The sequence below is a fragment of the Pinus tabuliformis genome, chromosome 8, assembly GCF_031772625.1.
Source record: "Pinus tabuliformis cultivar Carrire ecotype Pingquan chromosome 8, CPIR1, whole genome shotgun sequence".
Lineage (NCBI taxonomy): Eukaryota > Viridiplantae > Streptophyta > Pinopsida > Pinales > Pinaceae > Pinus > Pinus tabuliformis.
In genome coordinates, this window is record NC_142294.1 from 463,014,493 (window position 1) to 463,034,996 (window position 20,504).

Below are 20,504 nucleotides of genomic sequence, written 5' to 3' on the forward strand. Positions count from 1 at the left end.
ATCCATAACTACTCAAGCGTTGAGGACAATACTTTTTTGAAGGAGAGGGGCATGTTAGGTCCCTATAATACTAGTGATGCCCCCATTGCTATTGTAGTTGTATCCCTTATTAATATTGTTGTGCCCCTATTGTCCCCATATTGTTATTACTGTGCCCCATAGAATCCCTCTATTGTTATTTTTGTGCCTTTATATTATTATTGTTAGGTCGGCTTGGTTATATTGTGACCCCTTAGACTCCTATATATAGAAAGGATGTTTTGTCATTTGAATCATCCAACAATTGTTCATTTGTGTAATGTAAACGAGGTTGCCCCCTCGAAGAGGTTGAATTCTAAGGTGTTCAACTATCTTTTTGTGAGTTGGTTTCATAACACCAACAATTCATGGCTTTCCAGGTTTGTTGTGATGCATTTGTTTTCAATTTGATTTTAATATTTATTAGTGTATTACATGTATTTGATGTATTATTGATTTGCTGAATATGTTCACATATGTTTGATAGGTGGTAACGATATGTTTGTTGATTTGTCTAATTTGTCTGAATTTCCATTTGAGTTCAATAAATAACACAATGCATTTACACTTAGTCTTTCAATACATCGATTATTTTGTATGTTATCGAAGATAGATTTCATGGGGTTTTCCATTCTTGCATTATGCTTGCATATATTAGTCTCTAAACATGAATCTGATATATAAATTTGAATAAAATCAATGTAAATGTAACAAAACTTGTAGAGGAAATGCAATCAAATTGTAACTAAACATGTAAAACACAATTTTACCAATTTTAATAACTGCTCAATGCTAAGGGTTATATATTATTAGAGAATCATATATATTACACCATCAACAACATTGAGGGAGCGAATATAAACAAGAACACAAGGGTCAATCTGAATCTGAGAATGAAGGGGGATTTTCATGAATATTGTTGATATAATCACTGTATCCTACTTCACTAGGATGAAGATACCCTTCGGTCTCCATAATTTCATACTAGCGTTCAATTGTTTATTTATTTATTTTTTGTTTTTGTTTATTGATTTATTTCTTTTTCCAATGTATAGGACATTTTGTAAATCTTTGTTGGTAGCCAGATCACTGGATAGTGAAATATAAGACCAATCTAGTTATTCCCACATTGTTCGATGGAAATAATATACTGGGAAACCCTTGTTAAGGCTATCTTTAAGTTTTAGGTAGTTAAATGGATACTTATTTCAGGTTTGTTTTCCTGAGGCATCCCACCTTGATTTACATCCTTCTTGTGTAGTAGTCTCCAATATTTGAATCTAGGATGTGTAATATGCAATGGTCTATCGCCTATTCCTAGCGATATACTCTGATTTCTTTGACAAAATAGCCAACTGTTTTTGTTATTTTATCACCTCTATAGGTATTTCATATTCTCCTTGAACCTATAGAATGCTCTCTAAATTATGTTTAATAATTTTAAGAGCTTCCACCCAACTGGTCTAATTTCTCAAATATGATACAAAGGCTCTCAATTGGGCATCCCCTGCAACAGAGTTGGGATTCCATTTTCTATGAAGAGACACCATAAATTTATGTTGGTATAGTTGACAGAGCAAGTCTTTTACTAGATTCATGTAGGCCCTGTATGCTTCTATGAAACCAAGTTTGTATTCAACCTAGAAAGGCTTATTGTTGATGATAACATTCTTTTTAAACATCAAGAATATTTGTGTCAAGTGCACATTATAATTAGTCGAAGGAGCCCTGCAGCTAAGAACATTGTCCATTATCTGTATGAGTTGTTTCTTGTCATTTTCCATCTTGTTCACCTTGCTTTGAAGCTCAGCTATTGTGTTTTTATGTTCTCCTTCAACATTATTTATATATTCTTCCCATGTATTGCAAAAGTACCGAATTAAGTTTTCATGCAAATGGAAAGGTATTAGTTTTCCCTTATAAGAGGGTATACCCAAGTTATCCTTTGGTTCCTCATCCTCTATTTGCACAATAGTGTCTTTGGTCAGTTTGATCTCTAGTTCCTAATCCTCTGTTAGTTTCATCTCTAGTTCTTGTTCCTCTATTTGTACAGTCGTTTCTTTTGTTCGTTTGATATTTGATTCATGTTACTCTAATTACATAACTCTTATTTTGGTCAGTTTGATCTCTGGCTTCTGGTCCTATGTTTGCACAACAATGTCACGAGTCTGTTTTTTTCCAACGGGTGTATTTTCATGGATCCTTGGAGAAGGTATATCTATGATACCAATGGGTATGGACTCTACAACATGGGCCAAGCAATTTAATGTATCAAAATTTTATTTTTGTCTCAACTCATTTGTTAGAGTTTTAACTTTGATTTGTATGTAACACCGTCCTCAAAAATCCACCCTAGTTACGATGCTAATCAGGGTAAACATGAGACAAAAGACTATTATGATCATATTCGACCTCCTATGTGACCTTAAGGAAGTGGAATCGACAAAACATCACACACAATCATCCAACATCATCAACAGAAGCCTCAGGAGATAAGCTAGCCACTCAGACAGCCTGTCCCTGGGTCCCACTGTTGTTTTGGATCCCTTAGACCATAGTCTCTCTCATGCTATGGGTAAGGGTGTGACCAACAACCTAAAGTCTCTCTCATAGGCTTGCCTTCTAGTGACCAAAGACCAAAATTGCAAGTTCTTTCCCAACAAATCCGGGATTTAAGCCACTTTTCAGTCCTAGAGCCAAGGCCACTGCCCATAATGGAGTGATAGCTTAGAATTAGTAAAAATACATGAAAACAATGATTCAAAAGAAATAAAATCAATAAGGTCATAACTAGACCTCTACTAGCCATGATAAGCATTTTGTCAAACACATCACCAACTTGTAACCTATAGGTGTAAACAACATAATTAACTGTAGCGATCTTATACTTATCTGGGAATCACTATGAACCATTGTTCCCTCATTTCAATTGTTGCATTATCCTCTATTATGTCATAGAAACATTATCCATTCATATACAAGTAAAAACATGCTGACAGCCAGACATGGTTCCTGTCATAAAATGTACATATAATCAGCATAATAGGATCATAAATAACATAAACATATCAGCAATCAAAATCCACATATATATCAATACATTTACACATGAGAATTAAGGGACTTAATTTTTCATTAATGAATGTAATGAACCAACTGCAGATGGGACTACCATATTCCACCGGACTATAGATTGGTTGAGCCAAGTCTCTTCAGCCAATCACCCCCGCGCCATATTCCGAGCATGAATGTGGGACTAATAGAACACAAAAAAAACACCAAGCAGCATGGATGCCACCAGAGTTCTCCGCTTACACCTTAAGGAATTTGAGGTCCTCCTAGTCTCTCAGGCTTTACTATGCATCCAAATTTCAATCCAGGGATCACTAGACCCTACATCGAGACATACTATCTAGGCTTTATTGTATATCCCTCCATTCACTGGAAAGGATTCCTAGGCCCACAGAGGCACACAAGCTGGCTTTACCACAACCTACAATCTTGTTTAGGGGTTACTAGGTTAGTGGCTTCATGATCCTCAATCTAGTTTAGGGACCACTCAGATCATGTGTTTGTCAATTCATAGATCCACCCCACTCATATTTGAATCCAATCAGTCTGTCCCACATAAACCATATGAGAGGACCCATATCATCAAAGCTATTAAGAAATGGTAAGGCTAGGTTGAAAATACCATCACACCTCGCAAAACCCATGCCATGGTAGAAAAGAAACACATGAAATCCCATGCATGCCAAATGTAGCAAGGAAAATACACATGCAAGTTGATACCTGCAATGAAGCCCATTGTAGCTGCTTAATCCTGCCTTTCCTTGCTTAATCCTTGCTTCCTCTAGCCTTGTTTTCCTTTCTTCATCCAATGCCAAAGTGCTCCAGGAAACTCCAATTGTCCAAGAGTGAGAGAGAAAGATATAATAATCAGAGAGCTCTAAATCTCAACTAACAAAAGGTTACTAACTGATCCTCATAAGCCTTTTTATGAATGAGGCCTCTATTTTCTTCATTTTCCATTATTTTCCTTCATTTCCTCCTTACATGCAACCTTTGACCTTTCACCTCCTTTTTCTCATAATTTTCATTATTTTCATAAATAATTGTGCAAAAAATGCCATTTTTTGTTTCCGAAGCCTTAGCCATTTCCTTTGCCAATTTCCTTAGACATAAACATTCAAATGAATACCCACTAGGATGTCTTGCCCAACATTGAGCTTCGGATAAGTGTCCCATCAACCATGGTTATTGTTTTTAACTTTTATTACATGGAATTTTCACCAGGGATGTTAAAGAACCACCCCCCCTTGGGGGACACCGTCCTTATTTCTTAGTCACACATATACCTCAACAACCTACTGAAAGAATACATACTACTCAGGAAGATTTATAACATAGCTTGTTGCAATATCTGCAATGAGACATTCTCAAGACAAAACATCATGATAACATGACAACATACCGCATAGTGGAGCTTTATAACACAACTCATTACGATATTTACAATGCTCATCCTGTTGAGTGCCAATCCACATAACATCATAACATCATGATAACATAACGACATGATAACATAGTAACATGACAATCTAATCATAATAACATGACACCCATACCACATATTGGAGATTTATAACATAGTTCATGGCGGTATTTAAATCCATACACATATGTACACATAGCAACATTACCAAAATATATACCAAAAACATATACCAAATCATATACCAAAGCATATATCGAAACATATACTAAACACCATATCTAAGAATATATCAAAACGTAATATAGCATATACCAAACCATCATAAATCTTATGTCAAACCACTATAAAGCATATACCCAACCACCATATCGAAGTTGCTTTGCCTCAACTGGAAAAGAAGGAAGGATACATAGCTTGCGTTTGATTTTCCATCTTCGATGTAGCTTCATTGGGCGCAAAAGTGCTTCCATTGCACTTTAACTTGCTCAATTACTTGGTTCTAGAGCATGAGCACCTTTTTTTTCAATATACTTTAAGGCTCATGCTTGAATTCTCCATCTGGTTCCACTTGCAATACAAACTACTCAATCACATGATCAAAATCCTTAACATACTTCTTAAACAAATACACATGGAAAACATCATGGAATTTCACTATCGGAGGTAGTGCAAGTCGATAGGCTACTGGCCCAATCCTCTCAGTGATACTGAAGGGTCCATAAAGCAGTGGTTCTAGCTTGGCACATGATCCAATTTGCAAGGAGCTCTTCCTTGGTTTGATGTGCAAGTACACCTGTTCTCCAACCTCGAACTCCTTGAACAAAATTTTCCTATCTGCATAACTCTTATGCCTATCCTGTGTTTCCTTTAGATTCTTCTTAATCACCTACATTTCCTTTTGCATGTCTACCAACTCTATCCCCAAACCTCCAAATAACTCCTTCCAGAACTTGGAAGTGAACTTCACATCCATGTCTAACACAATCTTCTTTGGAACACCAGGTAATCTAACCACATCTCTGATGAATACCTATGCAAAATCACTAGCTGAGAATGTAGACTTCACTAGAATTAAGCGTGCAACCTTTGTTAATATGTTCACAATGATCATAATGGAATCATGTTGCTTCACAGTCTTAGGCAACATGTGATGAAATCCATGGAAATGTCCTCCATTTTCACTCTAGAATTGTGATCTAATGTAGTATTCAACTGGATCTTTACACGTTTCTTTCACTCGTTGATAGTCAAAAGAACTCGCCACAAATTCTTCTACATCCTTCTTCAAATTCGGCCAATAGTAGAATCTCTTCACTGATGTGAGTGTATTCTGATAATGTGGGTGGCTTGAAGAAGGTTTCACATGAAGCTCCCTCAATATCACCTTCTTGAGCTCACTACTATCTGGCACATATATCCCGTCTCAAAACCAAAACAATCCATCTATTGTAAGACACTAATCCATAACCTATGCACCTACACCTATACCTTTACCTGTAACTGTACCTGTACCCTGCTGCAACCTGTGCACAATCTCCATATACCTAACATCCTACTGACCTGCCTGCAAGATCCTATCCTCTTAAGTCTATCCCATAGGAACTCATAGTTTCCAAGTGATGTACTTGTACCCATCTACTAAGAACATATGCCACCCTTTTCTCTTTACCTTTGATGTACTTGGTCTTGAAATCAAACTCACTGATCGTGGCCAACCACCTAGCCTACATGACATTTAGATTTGTCTTTTCAAACAAATACCTCAACCCAATATGATCACTCATAAGTACAAACCTCCTTCCAAGAAGATATTATCTCCACATATTCAATGCATGTATGATCAATGCTAACTTAAGATAATTTGTCAAGTAGTTCTTCTCATGCTTGTTTAGTTTCTGAGACTCATAGCATACCACTTTTCCATCTTACATAAGGACTCCACCAAGCCCTCTCTTGCAAGAATTTGTGCATACCAAAAACTCTTTTACCGAATCCGCAATCTATAACATTGGTGCATGTGTCAACAACTGATTAAGATGCTCAAAGCTAGCCTCACACTCCTCTGTCCATTCAAACCTTTTTCCTTTCCTTTGCAATGATGTGATGGGATAAGAAATCTGTGAGAAGTTCCTAATGAACCTCCTATATTAGCCTGCGAGACCGATGAAAGATCTCACCTCATCCACACTCTTAGGATCTACCCACTCCATGATGGACCCTATCTTCTTTGGATCTACTGCAATTCCCTCCTTGGAGACAACATACCCCAAGTAGTGTATTCCACTCTAAAGAAACTACACTTGCTAAGCTTAGCATACAACTGATGCTCCCTCAACAACCTTAACACTACTGCTAAATGCTCGGGATGCTCTTTATCATTTTTATAATATACCGATATATCATCAATGAATACAATAACAAACTTATCCAAATACGGACACAACACACTATTCATAAAACACATGAATGTAGCTGGAGCATTAGTTAAGCCAAATGGAACAACAACAAACTCATAATGCCCATACCTGGTCCTAAACGTAGTCTTGTAAATGTTTTCCTCTTTGATGTGTACCTAATGGTATCGAGATCTCAAGTCAATCTTTGAGAACACCACTTCTCCCTTCAGCTGATCAAACAAGTCATCAATCCTTAGAAAAGGGTACCTATTCTTGATGGTCACTTTGTTCAACTGCCTATAGTCAATGCATAATTTGAGATTACCATCTTTCTTCTTCACGAAAAATACCAATGCGCCCCAAGGTGATACACTTCGCCTAATGTATCCCTTTTCAAACATTTCCTTCAATTTCAATTTCAGCGCAACCAACTTAGGTGTGCTCATTCTGTAAGGTGCTTTTGATGCTGGAGCTGCTCCTGGTACTAACTCAATAGAAACATCTACCTCCTTGTGAGCTGGAAACTTTGTAATGTCTTCCTGAAATATATCCTTAATCTGGTGGAAAAATGGATAACTTATCAAAACATTTGGATCCTCGACCTCCTTTCCCTTATCACTAGAAATGTCCACTGCGAATAAAACACACCCTTTCTTGCGCCAATGATTTGCTTGCATAGTCATCACCACCCTAACTAATGTGACATTCTTCTTTCCCTGTAAGACCCTTTGTTCTCGATTTCCATCAACACACTCAATGGATTTGTCATAATAGTCTACCTTGGTTCTACGAAGATATAACTAGTCCATGCCCAATAACATACTGTATGAACCAATGTTAATGCATTCAAATGTGTTGTGGTAGGCATACCATTCAAGTCAAATGCACAAGCTCTTACCCAATGATGAAATCATTTCTTCGTACCTATAGCCAACTGCACTAACCAAGACTTTGCATGCAATTCCTTACTCAAACCACACTTATCCACCAAGTTAGGACTAACATAGCTATAATTAGATCTAGGGTCAATCAAAATAGAAATAACTTGATCACAAAGCTTACCATCCATATCAATGATATATATTTGGTGCTCTTCCTTCCTGTTGTCCACTGCTGCATAGATATGTGGAATACTCTAACAAACATCCCTAATAGTCTGTGCCTCATGTGCACTGTATTTATTAGGCCTTCCGCCTTGATGCTATGAACAATCTCTCCTAAGGTGTTCCTCACCACATGTCCAACACTCCAACCAACTAGTTCCCTCACCTCTATGTTGTTGTTGTGACTCATGTCCCTATCTAGCTACATTAAACTTCTTTTCCGATGCCACATTTTCTTTCCCATCTTCATTCTGAGGCCTTGTCCTCTTAGGCTTCCATTTACCTCTACCTTTTCCTTTTCCCTTCCATCCATGCTGAGATTCATTCTTACGTTTTGATTGTTCACAGAAATGCTTCAATTTCCAAATAAATTCCTCAAGTCACTGAGGCTCATCATACTCAATCCAATCTATAAATTCTAATGGAAAACCATTGACAAATCTTTGAACTTTAGCCTTCTCATCAGTAAGATATGGTACATATCTCAATAGCTCCAAAAACTTGGTCATGTACTCTTCATCTGTCATTGATCCCATATTTAGTTCATAGAATTCTCTATCTTTACTACTGTAGTATATTTCTGGAAAGCACTTCTTCCTGAAAATTCTCTTGATCTCTCACCTTCTCAAGTCATCTATCTTGATGTCTCTAACTCAACATCTTCCCACTAGATGTCTGCTTTACCTTTCAAACTAAAGATGACTATTATGGCCTCATATTATCTGTGTACTCATGCAACTCAAATAATTTGTTCGTCCCAAGTATCCAAGTCACTGCCTCTTCTAGGTTCTTCACATCTCCATCAAAAGTAGGTGGTTTTTTTTCTTGAATTCATCCAGCAAGTATCACCTACCATTCCTCCTATAAGGGTGATATAAATTATGATCATGATGTTTATCATAACTAGAGCTAGAATAATACTTGTACTCATCACCCATCCTATCGGGAGTGTCTAAAAGCCTTCCATCTCTCACTGTATCATATCTATCCGACCTGTGTCTACAAGGAGACCTACTGCTATATGCCCCATTAGTTCCATCCTCATGTCCATGGCTGATCCAAAGTGGCCCTTCTTGCTACAATTATGACGAACTCTTAAGAAGTATAGCATTAAACTTTGTTTGCTTCTCTTGTTCTTGTATAATTTGGTCATTATCTACCTTACAACCCCTTATCTCTTCCATTAATATCCTTAGTGTAACCTCCAAATCGGAATGATTTCCAACACCATACTACTCTTCGGATTCATAGGGAGAGTAGTTGTAGTCAACCATCTTGCTAGCCATTTGATATTTCTTCCTGCAATGCATAATATGTCAAATAAACCAAATCTTAATAAATCAATGTACCTTAGTATAGCTTGGGGAGGATACTTTGTCTACAATATCACCAAATCAGTGTGATACATGTATAACATAATCATTACCACATATAGACATACACAAATAAATGTATCAACATCTAAACATCACTTTAGCTAGGGTTCAGTCACTAATGAAAGTCTGTATCAAAAATGCATGCTATGACCTCATGCATGACAACAACCATTACTCCATTGTACACATTTCCACATGCAACCAACAACATGCATAATCAATCCCTAATCAACTACACATATGCATACATGCATGTAGTTGAACATAAGCGATCAATTATTTTAATCAACCTACAAGATTGATACATGTAATCAAATATTCAAGAATGTAACCTAACATATAAGGATGTAAGTAGGTGACATAAAATCAACATGTAAGAGACATATAACCCATACGAAACCAATCACATACTCATCACAAATAAATTCTGAAAGATCAATATGAAATTCTCTATATCAACCATACTACAACCATGATCACTCATCAAATCTAGTGCAACAAGCAGATGAAATGAAAGTGTAAGAGACACACATGCAACTGACATGCATGCATGACCAACATACGCCACCCATCCAATTCGAGAGTTGAACCATGCTCTGATACCACTCTGTAACACCCTCCTCCCACATCCACCCAAGTAGCCATACCAACCAAGGTAAAAATGAGACGAGGGACTACCATGATCAGATTCGACCTCTTATGTGACCTTAAGGAAGCGGAATTGACGAAACATCACACAAAGTCATCTAACATCATCAACAAAACCCTCAGGAGACAAGTCAGCCACTCAGATAACCTATCCCTAGGTCCCACTGTTGTTATGGATCTCTTAGGCCATAGTCTCTTTTAGGCTATGGGAAAGGGACTGACCAACAACCTAAAGTCAGTCTCATAAGCCTGCCTGCCAGTGACCAAAGACAAAAATTTCTAGTTCTGTACCAGTGATGCCAAGATTTAAGCCAATTTTTCAGGCCTAAAGCCTAGGCCACTACCTAGAATGGAGTGATAGCTTAGAATCAGTAATAATGTATGGAAACAATGATGCAAAAGAAATAAACTGAACAAGGCCATAACCAGGACCCTACTAGCCATTATAGGAATTTCATCAAACACATCACCAACATGTAGCCTATAGGCATAAATAACAAAATTAAGTGTAGGGATCTCATACTTATCTGAGAATCACTATGAAACATTGTTCCCTCATGTCAATTGTTGCATTATCCTCTATTAGGTAATAGATACATTATCCATTCATATACAAGTAGAAAAATGCTTAGATCTATACATAGATGCTGTCTTAAAATGTACATATAACCAACATAATAGGAACAATAATACCATAAACATATCAACCATCATAATCCACATATACATCAATACATTTACACATGAAAAACAAGGGAATGAATTTCTCATTAATGAATGTAATGAACCAACTGGAGATGGGACTATCACATTCCACTTGATCAGGGATTTGCTTAACCAAGTCCCTCTTCAGCTAACCGCCCTCATGCCATATTCCAAGCATGAATGTGTGACTGATAAAACAAAAAAAACACTAATCAATATGGATGCCACCAGAGTTATCTGCTTACACCGTGAGGAATTTGAGAGCCTCATAGTCTCTCAGGCTTTATTGTGCATCCACAGTCTGATCTAGGGATCACTAGGCCCTACACTGAGACATACTCTCCAGGATTTACCATGCATACCATACCAAATCCACTAGGGCCAACGAAGAGAAAATCCACCTCTTGGCTTTACCATCTATCCTTCCATTCATCGGAAATGATTCCTAGGCCCATCGAGGCACACAATATGGCTTTACCACAACTGACAGTTGAGTTTAGGGGTTAGTAGGCCAATGGCTTAATGATCGTTAGTTTGGTTCAGGGACCACTCATATCATGTGTTTTTCAATTCAAATATCCACCCCACTCATCTTTGAATCCAATTCGACTATCACACATAAACCATATGAGAGAACCCATCTCATCAAAGCTCTCAGGAAATAACAAGTCTAGGTTGAAAATACTATCACACCTCGTAAAACCCATGCCATGGTAGAAAAGAAACACATGCAATCCCATGCATGCCAAATCTAGCAAGGAAAATACACATGTAAGTTGATACCTAGAATGAAGCCCTTTGTAACTACTTAATCCCGCCTTTCCCTGCTTGATCCTCGCTTCCTCTTTCCTTCTTTTCCTTTCTTGCTCCAATGCCAAAGTGCTACAAGAAACTCCAAGTGCCAAAGAGTGAGTTAGAGAGAGAGAGAATAATGAGAGAGCACCAAAACTCAACTAAGAAAAGGTTACCAATTGATCCTCAGAAGCCTTTTTATGAATGAGGCCTCTATTTTCTTCATTTTCCATTATTTTCCTTCATTTTTCCTCCTTACATGTAACTTGTGACCTTACACCTCCTTTCTATCATAATTTGCATTATTTTCATAAATAATTGTGCATAAAAATACATTTTTCCTTTCCAAAGCCTTATCCATTTCCTTTGGCAATTTCCTTAGACATAAAAAATCAATTGAACACTCCCTATGATGTCTTACCTAGTATTCAGCTTGGGATAACTATCCCATCAACCGTGGTTATTTTTTAAACTTTTATTACATGGAATTTTCATCATGGCTCTTACATTGTGTTGCCTATTTTTCATTTAGAGAATCCTTTTCTTCCTAACAATGAAATATAAAGAGGAAGATTTGTAGGGCTACTTATTGTTCCAACGTGCTTCTTTATCAATTCTAGTGGTGAAGTTGGTTGGTCCTCCTCATGATCCCCAAACAATTATTGTGGTGCAGTTGGTTGTTCCTCCTCATTTTCCCCATACAATTCTGGTGGTGTAGTTGGTTGGTCCTCCTCATCCTCCCCATAAAATTTGGGTGGTGTAGTTGGTTGGACCTCCTCATTTTTGGAGGAAAATTTTGTGGTGCATTTGGTTGGTTCTCCTCAGTGTTGGAGGACAATTCTGGTGGTGCAGTTGGTTTGTACTTCACATCATCCCCATACATAATTGAAATTGAGGTAAGGCCCTCTGTTCTGTATCATTTGAGTGCTCCTCGTATGTAATCATAGCCAGGATCGGGAGAGGGAACCTTATCAACTTGTTCTTTTGGGTCAACAAGGTGGCTTAATCCTTGTTCCATGAATCCTTATTGCATGCATCCTTGCTCCATGACTCATTCTTCGATCAATGCATCTTGTGACTTCTCTTCCTCTTTCTCTTTTGTTGTTTCTTCTGTAACAACATGGAGGGTTTTAGGAACTAGAGAAAGATTACCTCTCTTTCTCCTTTTCTACTCTAGTTTTGGCACTACTGCTGGGAATTTCCTGTATCCTCTCAATCTTCTAGTGGCAGGTTTACTCCCCAATATTTCTACTTCATCATCATCATCTTGTTTGTCTCCTTTCTGTGGGGATTTAGCAGTAAAATCCTTAGAAACCCTAGTTTGAACAATGGGCGACTCGGTTTCCATATGGAAAGGTTCTGTGGGAATTTCTGTAGCTAGGCAGTCATGGGGTGAAGTTGCAGCTGGGGTGTCATGGGATGGAGTTGCAGCTAGGAGGTGATGAGGTGGAGTTGTAGTTGCTAGAGAATCCTCTAGTAGGGTAGAAACTTTAGCATGAAATGGACTTCCAACTTGCTCATCCAAAGTTCTCCCTTCCGTTTGGAGTGCAACATCCACCAAAGGTTTACTGGGGAAATGGTGGGACAATATTTTGAATGGACGCTTTCATTTTTGCACAGATCAGGACATATGATCTAGGGTTTTTGCAAGAAAAAAAGGCATGTTAACCAACCTTCCATGACACAATTGGTCTAACAACTAGATGTGGTCGTAAGAAATAATGACATACCTTCCTTCACACATGAAAAAACTATGGACACATAATGCAACATCCTTCTAGGTTTGTGGTAATTCCCTTCTATCAAATCTTGTGCTTATCTTTTGCAGCTGTTCACCTGCCTCAAGGAATTTCCGCACAACATCAAGTTGGGGTTTTTAGGGCCCAAACCATTGTTCTCCCATATGGGCTAACCCTGTCACTTCCACAATTTCATCTTTTGTCGCATGCACCACTGTCCTTTTTATGTCAGATCTACCCTCCCTGTAATTCATGGAAAATTCTAGAGCTATGTCACCATCATACCCCTGAAACTTGTGAATATACTCTATCCAGCTAGCTTGTTCAAAAAAGGTTTAATGCATGGAAATTTGTCTAGAAATTCTTATCTACCTTCTCTGTCAACTCTTGAGCATCCCATATTTATTCAGAGTTTAGAATGGCTATGGCTATGTTTGTTCTCTGCAACAGTTTGAATGTGGGATAACAAAGCAATGGAAGAGTTGAGGTAATGAGTCCTGTAATAAAATGTGGCTTCATCTGTTGTGGTGGAAGTACCCAGTTAGGTGTTTCCACAATGGTTGTCACCCATTTTCCACCGACTGTTTGTTGTTTTCGTTGTCAGGGGAGAGATCTATTTTTGTTGTACATAGTCAGGTGTTACCGCAACGGTTACTAGCCATTTGTCACCAACCGTTCGTTGCTGTCATGGTCAGGGGATATTTTCCATCATAATAATTTAAATTTTGATCACATGCAACTTTGTGGGTCCATGCAGCATTACACTTAGGCCCATGTAGCATTACACTCAGACCTTGAATTAATTTCCTTAAAAGGTATTGGTTACCTTTTATTAGTTATCCTTGAGTGCATATTATAAATTTGCATGATTATCAAGTTAACTTCATTGATTTGTAGGTTGTTCATATTATTTTCACTGTTTGCAGGCTTAGCTGTTGTTTTTGTCATATATGTCAGAACGTGCTTCAATTCAAATCACCAAATCTTGTGGTTGTAGACATTGATAATGGATATATTCACAACAGTTGAATTGTTTGTTTGGATATTTCTATAATTATATCACTTAAATGAGGTTTTATCTATGGATTGGAAAAATGCAAGATATCACAATTACATTTTGCATTTAACCATGTATAAAGGGAAAATCATGATTGATCTATAAGCTATATTGGTTGGGTTATAACCAAGGGTATCTCACATAATTTGTTATTGAAGGGGTTTCCTTTAAAATTTGATCTCATTAGAATTTTATTAGATACTTATATAAATTTTGCATGTGCTACTCATGGATAATGACTGAATGAATGTTACCAGAAGATGGAAATTTGAAGAGGTATTGAACGAATTCTAAAGTCTCGTTTTGTAACATCTTTTGGAGTCCTCTATTTGATAATAAAAATGTTTATTTTGTTGTTCATTTTTGGGTTCTGTTTAAAGTGATTTTAATTGATAAAATAACATTTGTAAAAGGAAATAGTGATTCTCCCCCCACCCTTCTCAGTATTTCCAACATAGAAACAAAGTTAAATAGTAATGAAAGTAACACAATTGAACTAAAATGAACTGTAATCAAAATGAGACATTTGAATTGTAATCACAATGTAGTTCCATTAATAGCATTGACTAAAAAAATAAAATAAAAAAAATTACATACATGTGTTGAGATATAAAAAAATTACCAAAAAATAAAGTGAGCCCATCTATAAAAAAATAGAGCTCATATAAATAAATAAAAAATTATGGACATAATGACTATTTATTTTGTTACAATCTATCGCAAGAAATAAGAATAGCATAATAAGACTCCCACCATAATAACCCTAATAGCAATCACAAGAACAATCCATCCATTAACATGCCACGTATATTGATGCCTCTCAATGACAATTGGTGAAGCACATGCAGGCTCCTCCACATATCTCGGACAACCACGTCCATTGGATGTTGCTTCACTGAGTATATCATCACCAACCCTTTAGACATCTGATCAGTAAGTTATGTTAAAACTTTGAAATTGTGAAAGAATGTTTTTGGCTTGTTTGTGGAGGGGTTTCAATTTTTGTTTTCTGACTTGGTAAATTCCAATAATTTTATTGGTTATAAACTCCAAATTTCTGTAAGTGACAATGTCACTTGCACCATAATTCCTTTCTTCTCTTAGCCCATCAACGAGGGAAAGATAATAGGCTTCATTATTTGTGGTTGTCCCAAGAATTTCTCTACTATTTTGATAGACTTAGTTTAATGTTTCATTATGAAGCACAAATGTAGTCTGTGCTTGGCCTGTGTTTGGATGGAATCAAACCTAGATGATCAGTGTCCACTTCTAAACCATATACAAAAGAAGAAGTAAATTAAATGAAGAAAAGAATTTAATGAAATATTGTTAGATTTTTAAAACAAGGTTGTAGCAAATCACTCTTACAGTAGGGGAAACTCAATATTGCAGTAGCATCAACTCATTGTTGCAGTAGCAGAAACTCAATGTTATAGTGGTAGAAAATAACTATTACAGTGGTTGCAAATCATTGTTATAGTGGTTGCAACTCATTATTATAGTGGCAGAAAATCACTATTATAGTGGCGACAACTCACTGTTACAGTGGAAGAAACTCCTTGTTACAGTAGTGACAACTCATTGTTACAGTGGCCGAAACTCCCTATTACAGTGGTGGAAACTCCCTGTTACAGTGGTGGAAACTCCCTATAATAGTGAGTTGTCTCCACTGTAACAATGAGTTGCCACCACTGTAAAAATGAGTTGTCCCCACTGTAACAGTGAGTTACTGCTAATAACATAATAGCCACTATAACAACCATTGTAACAATGAGTTGTCACTAATAGGACAGTATCCACTATTAAAATGAGTAATAGAACAACACCATTATCACTTTATCAATAAACCATGTTAACATGATAGCTCATCTTTCCTCTTTAATTCTGTAAAGATGACAAATTTTCTAATGGATGTATAATGTAAATATGAATCAATAAAAGTCTTCACGATATTAGCTATAAGAAATATGAGAATTGTGGGATGATGGATATGTCTCATCAAGTTTTCAAATAGAAGTTATAAAAAGCTAAGAATTTTCTCATATACTTCTATGGCATACTAACTCCATGCCCATTTACACAATCTTATTAGTCTTCTCTATATTTCGTTTTTAGAAGATTCAAACCATTGTGAAGTTCCTTCAATAATACACCATTCAATATGGAAATGAAACAATGTGTTATAGGTATATTTGGGCACATAACTCCTGACAATCAGATCAGTACAATTAGGGGTCATCAAACCCTAATTTAGTTGCTACATGTCCTAGACAAGTCATCAAATTTAATGATTCCATCCATGAAAGTTTCCCATCTTGAAACCCTTCTAAAATTCCTCTTTAGGACACTAGTGTAGCCTTGGTCAGGGGTAACTACTTTGTAGAGCACGTAGGCCCATTTAGGGCTGCATTGCAGTGAACTTAGCCCCACTTTGACTTGTGTTGGGCGAGAATGAGTGAAATTGACATAGGATTCTAGGAATATTCCTTGATTCTAGAGAATTCTAGAAGGATGCCCAGCTCTTATCTCATACTATGAGGTCGACTTTGGATAGGCTATGGATCAATTAGCCCTCTATCCTCTCATCCCTCTCTCCATGGAAAGTAAATCCAATTTTGGAAAAGCATTCAATGCCCAATTTATGACAAAACCACTTGCATTTCCGTATAAATTGACCACTCATCATAGTGATTAGGGGGCTGGACTTTGAATATTGTATAGAAATACTGTTGGTTTGAGATTTTAGTTCATGTCAAGTAATGTTATGCTACTGGATTGATGTGCTTTTGGTGTGACGAGGGTTTGGACTAAAGCTGGATGAGTGACATGGGATCAAACTGCATTGGGTGTAACTCCTCCTTCTACATCAATAAAGTTGTTTGTTCCTTTTTCCATATTCTTCTTCATATATATGATGCAAATATGTTTCAATGTTGTCGATTCCATTTTTTTATAGTAGATATATTATGTACTTTCATCGTTGTCATCTTCTGTTTCTGTTGACAGGTACCGATTGAGCGAATTCAGTTCGAGTGGGAGTGACGAGAGAAATTCGAAGGAGGTTAAAGGAAGTGAAAGATCACAAGTAAGTTCCTTCATCTCATCTATCTATTATAGGAAAAGGTTAAAGCCCTTTCTTTCTATTGTTCTAAGTGTAACAACTCACTTAGGGAAGATGTACTTATCTGTAGGTATAAATTCCATATAACAAATTGGCGACTCTACTAGGGATCAACTGTTATTCCTAGTAGTTTACCCTTATGATATTACATTCTAGTAGACTTTACTTGAATTCATTGATCTCTTTTCAGTCATCTTGAAGTGTTTTTTGGTCAAAAAGTGTGCTTAAATGTATCTTGATTGGACTCTCTAGCACCAGCACAGTGTTGGTCTTGACACAGTGTGCTGCAGAGCAGCCTTAGCTTAGAGACAGTGCACTGTAGCGCATTGTCTCCCACTTAGGGATGCACTGATCCCTCTCGAGCCAAAAAACCCATCTTTTGCTTGATTTTTTCCAAATTTTCTTCTAATTTTGTTTGCTAAAAGATCAATGTTTCTTGTGTCTCTGAAATTAGTTTGTATTTCCTCCCATAGCCCTAGTTTGACCTTGATTGTTTAGTTTTTCTTAAGAGATTTCTTTATCATTATCAATTCATTGTCAAAGTTAGCATTGATTAATATTTACTTTTATGAAAAATAATTGTTGTAAAGTCTTCATTTATTTGAAAAAGAAAATGTATTAAAGTCTTAATTTCTTGCGAAAACCATTGATTGATCGTTTGTGCATTTAGTTTCTGTATGTTCATCTAAACAGTAAAGGAATGAAAAGAAAAACATGCATAATGCATTTAGAAGTTTGTGTGTTCTTGTAGGAATGGTATAGGGAAAGTTGCATTAGATGCGCTCTATGCTCTTTGTTTAAAGATTTTGATTGCTCTATCCCTCTTAGTTATGGTTTTCATTGTTTAAATCACCTGAAAAGAATGTTTATCATCTTAGCTGCATTCTAGGAGTTTCAGAAACATCACACAGTGAACCTAAAAGGAAAACTTTTAAACAAGATCAACTAAAATTTATCTCAATTAACCTAATGGAGCATTGTAACTTAATGCATAACATTTATAGGTCTAGGCCAGAGACATGTTCCAGCATCGTTAAACATAGCAGTTGTTGCTAATGGTCTGTGATACATTCCGAGTGTGATACCTCATTCCACGTACATAAGTATATTGTAGCTTGTCCATGTACCTTTTGGTATATAGGGCAGTGTTATAGTATGAAAGGTATAAGGGAATGCTCTCACTATGTTGTTTTGCATTAGACAACACTAACACGGATTGGGCCTCCACGTACTTTTGGGTATACTTGGGAGGACTATATTAGGTTTCTATCCATCCATAGGTAATTGAATCAGCCACCTTGTATACTGTGATACACTGAAAAAAATTCGGGGAGATTTCATGCATATATGTTAAGTCCTCGATTTACTAAGGCAGCATATTGAAATTCACAGTTACTTGGTAATCCTTTTGCCTAGATTATCTCTCTTTTGCTTTTTTATGTTATTCTGATTAAAATGAAATTAACTAACCACGGATAACATCCTCCACATCACTCCTTAGTTGATTTTAGATTGATACATATGGCAACAACTCTGGAGTCCACCGGTTAGGGAATTCCTTTTGATGGGAATCCTAGTCCTTTTCCTCCTATCGGAAAGATTAGTTCTCCGTATATGGCTACATTCTCCCTTCTGGGACTTACCATCAGCTTGCTAGTATGGTTTTTCTCAACCTCCTTGACCCCACAACTAAATATTCCTAAAACTGGACAAAATCAACCTCCAGTTGATCCTAAAGTTGACCCTTTACCTTCTTCGTCGGTTGTTTCTTCCTCCCCTTGTTCCTCTTTTCCTAGCGAAAGTATTGACACTAGTAACCAGGTGGATAAGAAGAAGAAGAAAGGGAAGAAGAAGAAGAAGAAGAAGAAGAAGAAAATTCAGCAGGAGGGAAACCAAGCAACCGTTGCTTCAAATGCAAATTCTGAGGAGAAACTATCCGATAAGCCTCAAAAACTTTGATATCCTTGCAAGCTTTCTATGGGAGACCATCTTCTTCGACATTGGTCTGGTATTCCTCAGATCCTAGAAGAATGGTCTTCTCATTCACATCATCCCGTGTCATCAATTTCTGGAGATCATGCTGGTGACACACCATCAACTAGTGGTAGTAAAGTTCATGGAAAGAAGGGTAGAGTTAAGTTTCCCTATAGGTTATGTGAAGGGAATCACCCCATTCACCTTTGTCCCTATCTGGATGAGGCCCAAAAAGTGTTGGATAATCATCCTCCTTCTCTGCAACGAATTCCATTTGGTTAGAGAAGACTCTCCCTTAATCCTTCACTAGTTGATGAAGTGACTAACCCAAATCAATTGTCGGTCAAACCCACTCTCTCTGAATGTGAATACCATGTTTCTATACCTGACCAATCACAAGTCGAAGAAATAGTTGACCCGATTTCACCTTCAGTTAATCGTACCTTTCCCGTAGAGAGTAAGTATGATACCACTCAGGTTCTTTTTGTTTCTTCATATTCCAATGATCTTGAGGCAACCCTCCTATTCCATCAAGACAAGAGGAAAATCCTCCCGTTCTCGTAACTCAAGGGGGTAATTCTCCTGTTCTTATGGTACCCCCTCCAAGTAGTCTAGTCACTTCCTTTGATTGGAATCAACTGGTAGGAAGTCAACTTCCTTTTTATGTGCCTTTCTAGATCATAGTATAGGTTTATAATATGATTGTATCTCACACTATTATAGATGAAGGTGCATCTGTGAGCATCCTTTCCTCCACTGATTGGCAGGCGCTTGGTTCACCACCACTTATGCATGTTACCCAGAATCTGTTGGCCTTTAACAGAGGAACCAGTCAACCATTAGGGATCCTTCCTCAATTTCCTATTACTTTGGGAGGAAAAATTGTTTATCTCAATGTGATGGTATTCTCAGGCCCTTTAAATTACAATTTACTTCTTGCGCACGACTATGTTTGTGACATGGGAATTTCAACACTCTTTCGAGTGATGTGTTTTCCGCATGAAGGTAGAGTTGTCACCAATGACCAACTTTCATTTCCTGGTCCAAATATGTCTTCTAGTCAACCATCTTCCCTAA